The sequence below is a fragment of the Acomys russatus genome, chromosome 23, assembly GCF_903995435.1.
Source record: "Acomys russatus chromosome 23, mAcoRus1.1, whole genome shotgun sequence".
Lineage (NCBI taxonomy): Eukaryota > Metazoa > Chordata > Mammalia > Rodentia > Muridae > Acomys > Acomys russatus.
In genome coordinates this window covers 15,100,721-15,111,574 of record NC_067159.1, presented here as the reverse complement: position 1 = coordinate 15,111,574, position 10,854 = coordinate 15,100,721, and the positions used below count along the sequence as shown (strand labels likewise).

Genomic DNA, 10,854 nt, shown 5'->3' with positions numbered 1-10,854 from the left:
GCACCCTGGGCCTGCAGGCACACCTGCTGGTCAACTCAGGAGCGATCCCTGTTTGGACCCTATGACAACTATCTATGGTCACTTCAGGCTTATTCCTACCAGGCCTTCTGGAGTGACCCTAGGCAAGGGTCACCTATTCTTAGGCTCATTCCTGCCCAAGCAGTGTTTTTCTTGTTCCCTAGTGCTTGTCTCCAACTCACTTTTTTTCAGGAAATGTTAGGCTACTAATGATCCAGATGTTCATACATCAGAACACTGAGCATATACATAGCCTCTCTCCTCTCTGCCATCTGCTAACACACACATGACACAACAGCCACACCCACAAAGTTTCTAGTGTCAGGCAAACTCTGCTTCTTAATGTGTTCTCTAAGCAGCAAAATTATTCTGGATTATCGTCATTACGGAAGATTCTCCCGAAGAACTGAGCCGTAGCATCTATGTCCAACTAATGGTTCTCTTCTTGGTGAGATGTCTGTTTAACTTTTATAGCAGCATGCCATTATAAGGAATGTTTGCATGAAAAAACAGAATATGTTAGAAAGGCAAGTCTTGTGTGGCAATCCTAACTGCTGAGTGACTTACAGTCTGTAGCTCCATGTTCTCCACCCCAGTGACTCTTGTTTTCTGGGCAATATTCAGGCAGATGAAGAAGCCCTTTCCTACTCTAAGGTTCACAAGTCTTCATTTGCCCCTGACAAGTAGATAATCTTGTGTCTCAGTCTTCCCACAAGGTCAGAGCTCTTTTCAAAAGCCAGTGTGTTATATAAAAGCGAGGTCCCTGAGCACCTGCCACTTAACATTCTTCTGGATATGCACTGTTGTTTTGTTACTCTTTATGCTTCTTTAATTCTTTTCGAACAATATGGTACCAATTGTATGGTACCTTAATTAACTTACTTTAATACTAGATTATAGAGTTTCTGTGAACAACAGCCTACCTTCTCTCCCTTTCTCTCTTGTTTTCTTTTTACTTACTTCCTTTGTTTCATTATGGGCATTCAATAATTAATTATCAGGTAAGCAAAGGCTATAAAAAGATTATTTCTCTTAAATCTTTGAAAGAATGGAAGTACACAAATTCAAAGCCCCTAGACACTTAAAAACACTGATTTGCGTTCCCAGAGATCTTTTTGCTTATCTATGAGTTTACCTCATTTATCTTTCTCCCTCTGTAAAGACTGAGCTCTGGTTTGATTTCCTTGCTCTATTATGCTTCAGGCTGCTCTTTTCCACACATTGGAGATTCAATGCATACCTTATGGATAATCATCAATCTACTCTTTAGACTCATCTTCAACTAGATGAAGAGAGAACATAATTCTTATCAGCTTTGTCTTCTGTTCAGTTGCTTAGTGTACAATGACCCTGAAAACAAGAGTCCCTAGATGAGAACTCTGCTCTGCCCCCAGACCTTGTATCTTAGTCCTGAATTAATCAACCTGATCAGGTTGCTTCAAGTTAAGAACAAATGTAAAATAATGATGATGATAGTGATGATGATGTTAATGATGATGATAGTAATGATGATGATGATGATGGTGATGATGATGATGATGATGATGATAATGATAATAATAATAATAATAATAACAATAATAATATCTTATCACAAAGAACCTCTGATTCTACCATGGTCAATGAACTCAATCAGTAGAACAACCAACTAACAAAATGAGAAGCCAGAACCAAAAATATTATAGTTTCTACCTTACTTCTAAACATGTACCAAATGTATCTTCTTTCATTCTCTCCAATATAGTGCTGTACTATCTGAATATCTTAATGAACAACCAACTGTGAGCTAGACCTTCCATAGCTCATGTTTGCTTATGTTTTTCTCTTGTATACAAGGGAATATTTTACATGACCTACAATGGCTTACACGATCAGGATTTCAATCTAAAACAGATTTCCTCTAAAGTAACTACAAACTATAGAATGTTTTCAAATAAGTCACATATTCATATGTGAATTAATCTCAGAAATAAAACTTTGTTGATATTTTATTCATGGATGGACATACTTTGTGTTTAAACTTAAGAGTCCTCTTTATTTAATATCTCCAATACTTCGGTCTTCTGATAGTCTTAATCCAAATCTATGTCTCCATCTATTTTTGCTTACCATTGCCTACACTGTTCTCTCTCCCCACCACATAGTCACATATGCAGTATTTACTGTCAGGTGTACAGCTCTATTATTCATCAGGTACGCTTTGTCCACTGCCTTTGTGTTTAGTTGTGGGGAATTGTCTATAGTCGTCAGCTTTCAGAACTAGTCAGTCTTTACGTTTTCCTGACTTCTAAAATGTAATTCAAGTCCCTTGTAAAGTACTTTAAGTTCTTTACATAAATACAAATTCATACTTTAAGTTCTTTACATAAGTACAAGTTCATAATTACATTGATTTTTCTTTTAGCGAATTTAATTTTATTTTCATGGATTTGACTGAATACCCTATGAAAGCATATAGTCAGTATAAAGCATGTTCTATATTGACCATACAAATTAATGGCCCTTACAGGGAAAAGATAATAGATTTGATACCATTTCCCCAGTAGTAGATTCTTTTTAAACTTTTAAGGTTAACTCCTAAGTTAATTAAACTTCTCTTTGTCCTCTGTCAATATATTAATGTGGCTAATGCTTCCCCTCCTTAAACACTGCTGAAGTCTCTCAGGCATAATTTATTCCTGCTCTGCAAGCTGAAATGCAGATTCTATGACCTTCTCTTTCCCCAAGTGATTTGGATAGTTATTTAGTCACTTACGGTTATTTAAGTGTCAGACTGTATTATTCTCTTTATATGTCCCATAGGACATTGAGAGAGATACCTTAGGGTCACACATCTAACAGAATAATGGCAAAATTCGTGAAATTATGGGAGACATTAATGGAGACAGCACATTGCAAAAAATCTTTTCCCACTGTTTCAATATATAAAACCTTTTCCTAATGCAGAAGAAAACAATCTCCAAATCCAGGTGGCTGACAATGAAAATAAACTCTTATGTAAATAAAATAACGCATGCTATTTTAAAATATCAGGAAAATGTGCGTTTTAACGCTAAGGTACCATGCAATGTTTTATTGTATTATTTTATAATAATCAAATAAATTAGTTACAGAACATGAAATCATACAAAGCAGTGGAATAATAATATACAATCTATTAAAATACGCTCATAAATTTTGACTCTTTAGACAGATACATGGTTAGAGCTATTCTAACACTAAAAATAAATTAACTGAATAATATATACAGAAAGCTCAAACAAACGTGTTTATATTATTGCTAAAACATAAAAGAGTTATCAACATATAAGGACTCATAGTTAAGAAAGAGACTGAGCTTACAGAAATTATTTATAAAAACATGTTCAGTCTATAATAGCTTTACCGTAAACTGGCAAGATCTCCAAGGGGTCGTTCTGATCATGAGTCAACACACTCTCATGTGTGCAAATGGGAAAAGAGCATTTGTGAGTTCACAAAGGTCACAGAGTCTCTGGTCGGGGATCTCTGCTACTGAAAAAAGGGTAGCTTGGGCATAGAATACAGTTCATGAATTATCCATTACCTTACTACTGTGGTTATAAATTGGTGCAGAAAAGGCTAAAAATCAGATCTGAACAAGAAAAGGAAGCACGCAAAGGAGATTTTTCCATACTCAGGCCTGCTTTTGGTGGTGAGATTCTGACACAACGATGAGATGGAACTCTTGGGGGTCTTGAGAGAAGATGAATGCATTTTGTGGAGGCAAACGGCCTAAAAAATTACCAGTTAGAAAGTGGCTGTAGTGGATAGTCTCCTAGATAGCCTTCTTCATACTCATTCCTTACACGTTCAAACTCTTTTTCTGGAGGTTGAGGGGGAACTTATGATTTTCTCCTAAAAGACAGTTTAAGCAATGGAACAGTGATTTCTTTGTTTGTTTGCTTGTTTGTTTTAAAATATATTTTATTAATGTATTCACATTACATTTCAATTGTTATCCCCTCCCTTGTATCCTCCCATTCCTCCCTCCCTCCCATTTTTTCCTTACTCTCCTCCCCTATGACTGTGACTGAGGAAACCTCCTCCCCCTGTATACGCTCATAGGGTATCAAGTCTCTTCTTTGTAGCCTGCTATGCTTCCTCTGACTGCCACCAGGCCTCCCCATCCAGGGGACGTGGTCAAATATGGGGTACCAGAGTTCGTGTGAAAGTCAGTCTCTACTCTCCACTCAACTGTAGAGAATATCCTGTCCATTGGCTACATCTGGGTAGGGGTTTGAAGTTTACTGCATGTATTGTCCTAGGTTGGTGCCATAGTTTGAACAGGACCCTGGGCCCAGATCTGCCCATCATAATGTTCTTCTTGTAGGTTTCTAGGACCCTCTGGATCCTTCTATTTTCCCATTAACCTTTGCTCCTCTCACCTAGAGTCCCAATAGGAAGTTTTTCCCTCTCTCCCACTTTCCTGGTAAGTGAAGAATTTCATTCTAGAATAATGATTTCTTAAGAAAAAAGTGTCTTGCTGATAGTCTACCTTTGCTGTATTTGATAGAGTAGGGTGTTTTGTTTTGATCTGTTGTAGGATGATTATATAAACAGGAAACGGAGAAGATCTCCATTTAACAACCAGTAACTCATATACTCATCAACCCAACAGAAAATGAATTCTGTCCACTCTCATATCTAGTTAGAAGTAGATCTACACAGATCCAAGACATGAGGCAATGTTCCTGGTTGAAGCATGTTGCAGTGGCTTGGGTCGACCTCTGTATTCATAATTCTGGTTTTTCAGTGTTCCATAGTCTTGAGAAACCTGAAGCACTAATTAATTCTTCTTTATTAAGGTGTATCTTAACTCACACTACACAGAAAGTATAAAACAATAAATATATGTTTTTTGAGTCACCATGCTAATATAACATTGACATACAGAAATGTGTAATAACTGCAATGGGCATTAATTTTAGTTTGTTGATAATATTCCTTAAAGACTACAAATACATCAATCTTTTCACATGAATATTATATTTTGAAATGAAGATATGAGCAAGGAGATAGCAATTGGGATATAATGTGAAAAATTATAATTAACAAAAATGTTTTAAATAAAACACTTAAATCTAAAATGAGAAAAAAGAAAATGGCATTATGTATTTTATCAGGCTTAAAAATCTGAATAAATGAGTATAAATTCCTTTATTAATCAAGAGAAAGTTGTCAGCATGGAATATGAGGTTACTCTTTGTCTGTGTTTTTCCCTTCTTTTGCAAATTAATAACTTAATCAAAGCACAAATTTATTAAAAGTGATGGTGATTTCACTGGTCTTTTGATTAGAAAGACTGGATTTCCTATAATATAAATATATAAGTCTGGGATGTGGTAAGAGGATTGCTTGACATTTATAAGTAAAGGCAATGTCAAACCTTTGGTATTTGTGTTTAGGCATTGTTCACTGTGTGCAATACCTTCTTTGTAAGGACAAAACTAATGCCATTTTCTGTATGTTCTGTAACTAATGCTATGATCTGTATGTTCTGTGAGACCTTGTTCTAGGTGACCCTTACTTCTTCCTGCATTCTGAGAGTGACCATGTTCTGCTATAAACTGCACCTGCCAGCAGCCTCCAGAAACACCACCCGAGTGATTAGATATAGTTAGCTCCAAATGTTCCTCTGAGATAAAAAACAAAAAACAAAACAACAACAACAAAAGACCTTCCCCTCAGCCTCAGCCTCGACCCAGCCTGCCTAAAGGTCAACACTCCTGTGACCCACAACCCTACTTAGGGTTTTTCTCTTTATAAACCCATTAGCCTTAAAGCTAGATGCCGCTCTCCTACGCTGTTGCGTCAGGAGGATTGCGATCTGAGCTCGAGCCCGTAATATAGGACCCTTTGTATGTTGCATAGGTATCAAGTCCTGGTGGTCTTTTTGGGGTTTTCATGATCTAGGTTAGTGAGCTGTAGATTTGGGCATCACATTTTTTATGAGCCCCACCCCATTAAGTACAAGTTCACAGCCCACGAAATTATTTCCTGCATTTGTAAGAAGGGTGGAATTTATAGGTCGGTAGGAGCTTGCTGTTTGAGGTCACAGTCCTCTCAGTCTGGATAGCCATTCTGTGTTAGGTGCGAGATTCCCCCTCCCCAGAAGGGCCTCCGGACTACACCAGGAAAGGTAAACACGCCCTTACAAGAAGGGTAGCCCAGGGCTCTAGACCTTATATTAAGAGTCTACTAATCGCCCCCCACCCTGCCCACTGCTGCTGTAGAGAGGTGTAAGCAGTGAACCTAGTGGGTAAAGAACAGGGGCCCTGGCTTGTGCTGAACTAACAGAAACTGAAGCCTGTTGCTACATTTGTTTATCCAGGCCTCTCAGTACTGTCTTCAGACAGTAGAATTAAAAGGCTATGCCAAGCTGTTCAAGAAGAGTATGGAATTCATAATACATGGGCCAAATCTACTTTACAAAATCTCAATATAAGCCTTTTAACTCCCCAAGACGGGAAAGATTTAAACAATCTTATCTGGGAAGAAGTGATCCCAGAACACAAGCACACATGACAGGATGTAAAACATGAACAAGACAGATGGACTAGTCCCATGATATTGGGCCTGCCTCTTATCAGATCTCCCCCCCCCCCCCAGTGCAAGCCTTTACAGCCACACCACAGCTTAATTCAAAATGGGCAGACTAGGCACTGAAAATAAATTTGCCAAAGAAATGACTCAGCTACCTTCATACCTCTTATTATCTAAATGAAATCACATGTCAAGCCTTCTCCTCTGGCATTCTATGGCTGTCCTTTACACTAATGCCTCAGCATCTCTCCACAACTTGTACCAGGAGCTAAGCCTGTGCTAACTCATCATAATATTGCTTTACTGGAAAAAAAAAAAAAACAAATACGATAACAACATCTTACCAGTTAACAATCTCCAAGCTGATATATTTCCTTCATGAGAGCAGGATTAACTTCAGGGACTTGATTTCTAATGCTTGCTTGCCTTATGCGGTCAATTTCAAAAAGATTGCCAAGACATACAGAAAGTCTTTTATACAGGTCACACGACGAACATGATGTTTGATTCCTAAACTATTTTAGACAGGTAGGGGTAAATGATAAAGGATGCTGGGCCAGGATTGAGATGCCTCTAATACCTGCCCCTTGCTTTCTGCAGTGCCTAAACAAACTTCAAGAACAATGTCAACAGAGGATGATATTCAACATGTTCCTCACTTCCTTCCCTTCAGTGCGCATCCTAATACATTTAACTGTTTCTTCTGCACTTCTAGCACAGACATTTGCTGGCAGCAATACTGGTTAATAGCATCCTTCTGTACCCCAGGACCACAAAAATTTCACCAGTTCTCACCCATCAGACATTTTCCCTTTCAATCAGATGTCCACCTTACCCCGCAAACTCTCTTCTAGACCTAAAGGGATCACTGATGTGCTGTCAATCAAACTGTTACCAGCATAACTTGTGAATAGCCTCCTTTCTCAGACACATGCCCTGCCAGGGATCTCTGCCTCCTTGTGATTATTTCACATATCTTTCTCTATGAGGGAGAGGAAAGTGCTATAAACCAGACAGAGACCAATGATATGCCTCCCTGAACCAGCCATCCCCTTGGAACTGACTGGACTGTGAAAGCTGCCATCATCCACATATGCCTTACTAGAGACTTCTGAAACAAGTTCAAGCAGAAGATGAAATCTAGAGAACAGAAAAGACAGAGGTAACTTAAGAGAGAGTAGCACAGAGAGGAAGAGGAGGCAGTTTTAACAGGAGAGTATTACAGAGACAGGTGGAAGAGAGAACAAGCTAGACAGAGTTGGACAGAATGAGGCAGAGACTAAGAAGCCAGAAAATTAGGACAGATTGTTAGAGTTAGTTTGAAGCCAAGAAGAGCAAATCAGTCAGAAGCTGAGAGAAGTCAGTTTGAACAATCAACTTGGAGAGGAGTTTGAGCCAGAACAGCTCATTTGAATCAACCAGCCAGAGTTTTGAAAGAACTAGAAAAGGGCCACTTATTCTGCAGTAAGCCTCCAAGATGACAATTCAACAGGAGAATAAAACTTACTTTTACAAATGAGGGTTCTATGATTTGCCATGTGGATGTTAGCATATAGACATTTCAGAAAAGTGTCACAAATTGTGATAGAAGAGTTGCTGTGTTTGATTCTTACCAGAGAGAAATATAACTTCAACTTTTTTCTATTAATTAATAATCCATACTTGAAAAAGACAACAAAAATTAATCTACTTCTTTAATGAGTGTACATATTTCATACTTCTAAAAGGAATATAAAATTCAAGATACAGAAAAGCTAGAATAAAGCTTCATAGACTACAGAAAAAAGAACTTTCATTTTTACATCAACGTTTACATATATGATTATTAGCTACATCTGTAAGTTGATGGAAAAAAAAAAACTGAGTAACATATATTTACACCAGACAAACCAGGAAATTTTCTGGGAAGAATATTTAGCTGTTTAGGCTTTTCTACATCTTTTGTATTTTCCACATAATTAAAAATCCCAATAAACTATATGATAAAGATGAATCTCATGATGTCTCTAAAGGGCTTAAAAGACTATTGTGAGACCAAGTGATGTCTTAAACCCACTTCTCTTCTAGGCAACTCACCTATGCATCACTATGAAAAATAATTAGCCAGATTATTCAATGTTCAAAACATAACAAAAGATGTTGGGAAGTAAAGTTTCAATATCAGCAGACTCTTGAAAGGAGAAATTTCAATACTTATCTACCCAATCACCTGGATGGCATGTTCAAGAATAAGAATTGAGTAAATGTCATAGGTAGATGCATTTAAACTTCTTGTGCATTAACAATTTTGAGTAAGATATGTGCCTGTGATTGCGCTGGCTTGTTTTTTTATGTCAATTTGACAAAAGTCAAGTGTGAGGAGGAAGCTTCAATCTAGAAAATACCTTCATAAGATAAGCAAATCAGTTGGACAGTATTAAAATCAGATATTGATGTGAGAATTTAAAATCAGGTATTGATGTGAGAATTTAAAATCAGGTATTGATGTGAGAAGGCCCAGCCAACTGTTGATGGTGCCACTTCTGGCTTGGCAGTCCTGGGCGCCAAAAATAAGAAGGCTGAGTAAGCCAGTAAACAGCATCCCTTCATGACTCTTTCCCTGTTGGGGTGCCTACGCTGACTACCTCAGATGATGAACCATGAAATGGGAATGTAATTCCTCAGATGATGAACCATGAAATGGGAATGTAATTTAAATATTTTTTTTTTCACAAAGTTGCTTTCGGTCACAGTGTTTCATCATAACTGTTGAAAGCCTGGTTAAGGCAATAACATAAAGGACTCCCAAGTATCTTTTGTATGGTAATATCAATAAGAAAGTAAGATAAAATAAAATCCTCATTGTCTGGACATGGGTCATGCAAAGGGAAGCTGATATGTGACCTAATACAGAGAGGAGATACATTTGAATGTTGAGTAGAGTTTCACGAGATATTAATCTGGACTGCATTAGTCACCCACTAGTCTTAAGTGGGAGAGAATTGCCATGAAGATAATGACAAATCATCTGGTGGAAAATTATGGCAGTCACAGTAAGAGAACAAATGTATTTCATCTAAAAGGTGAAGATGAGTAGCCAAAAATCTCATTAGGTATCATTATTTCATTAGAGAGTGTCATTTTCTTTGATATTTTATTCTGCCAATATTGAATTATCAATTATGTAGCAATTTCCATTTAATACATTTTATCACATAAAATCTGATCTTGAGTTTCATTCTCCCCCAATGTTCATGACTATAAAATATGCAATAATTCTAATGACAGAATTATCAGTTAAAGCAATAAATTAATCATAGTGCTAAAACAAATGCACATTTTAAAACAATTGTGCATATACTGTAATGATACAAAGTCCTTTACTAATCTTCAGCTTTTCCTTTCCCTTAATATAACAGGGGCTCATGTGATCATTTTATGCACTTGCCTTCTTTTTGTCTTACTCATTGGAAGTTACAGGAAACACATTTCCTTCATTTTATTTTGTCCATGAGGTCAGTAACCCTCTCCACATATGGCTGATTTGGCATTATAAGAAGCATTACATAGGTCGAAAGGTAATCCTCAAGCCAGTGAAGCACAGGAAAAAAGAGTGTGGTCCCCAGCCATGTGCCATGTAGATGACCCACACAAAGACTTACAGCTAGTTTTAAGAAGGAAAATGAGAAAAGAAGTCTAAACACCATCTACTTATAAGATTGTACTATTATCACAATTAAAACAGAAGTAGGGTATTAACTTAGCCATGCTGGGATGAATATTAATTGCATAAGAGTCATTTGGTTGTTAGGATCATGCTGTTTTCTCCACTGGATAATCTGTGACAGAAATGATGTTAGAAATGCTATAGTTAATAATCTGTATTTACATAGAAAAATAGAAACTTCCAGAAACTTTAGAGGATTTGTATTCGGTAGATAATAACAATAATCTAAATCTTGGTGCAGTGAGACTGCTCTACAGTTAATTCTAATTAAGATCTGAAAAAGTTATTCCTTATGGGCTCTAGGCTAGATTATCTAAAATATCGAATAGCATGAATTTACCAAGCAGTTGTTGCTTTTGTTTCTTTCCCTCATCTGTAACCACTATACTTATTTGTAAAACTTCCTTTCATTTTATCATCTCCACATATTCTGCATCACTAAAGACTATGTCCACTCCAAGCTAAGCAGTCAGACTGACAGCCTACTTCCTCCGTGCACAGAAACAAAAGAAAAAAGTTGACTATTAATGTGAGAAAGGTTAAATTTTCCCCATGTGTCACATTAT

The 10,854-nt window shown here is 37.1% G+C and overlaps 1 non-coding gene across 1 annotated transcript; it reads right to left on the bottom strand.

The window, feature by feature from the left end:
* Positions 1-212: 212 nt before the first annotated feature.
* LOC127206727 (small nucleolar RNA SNORA17) lies at positions 213-344 on the bottom strand. The gene has a single exon (XR_007832832.1). It is a non-coding gene; the product is annotated as a small nucleolar RNA SNORA17 (small nucleolar RNA).
* Positions 345-10,854: the final 10,510 nt, after the last annotated feature.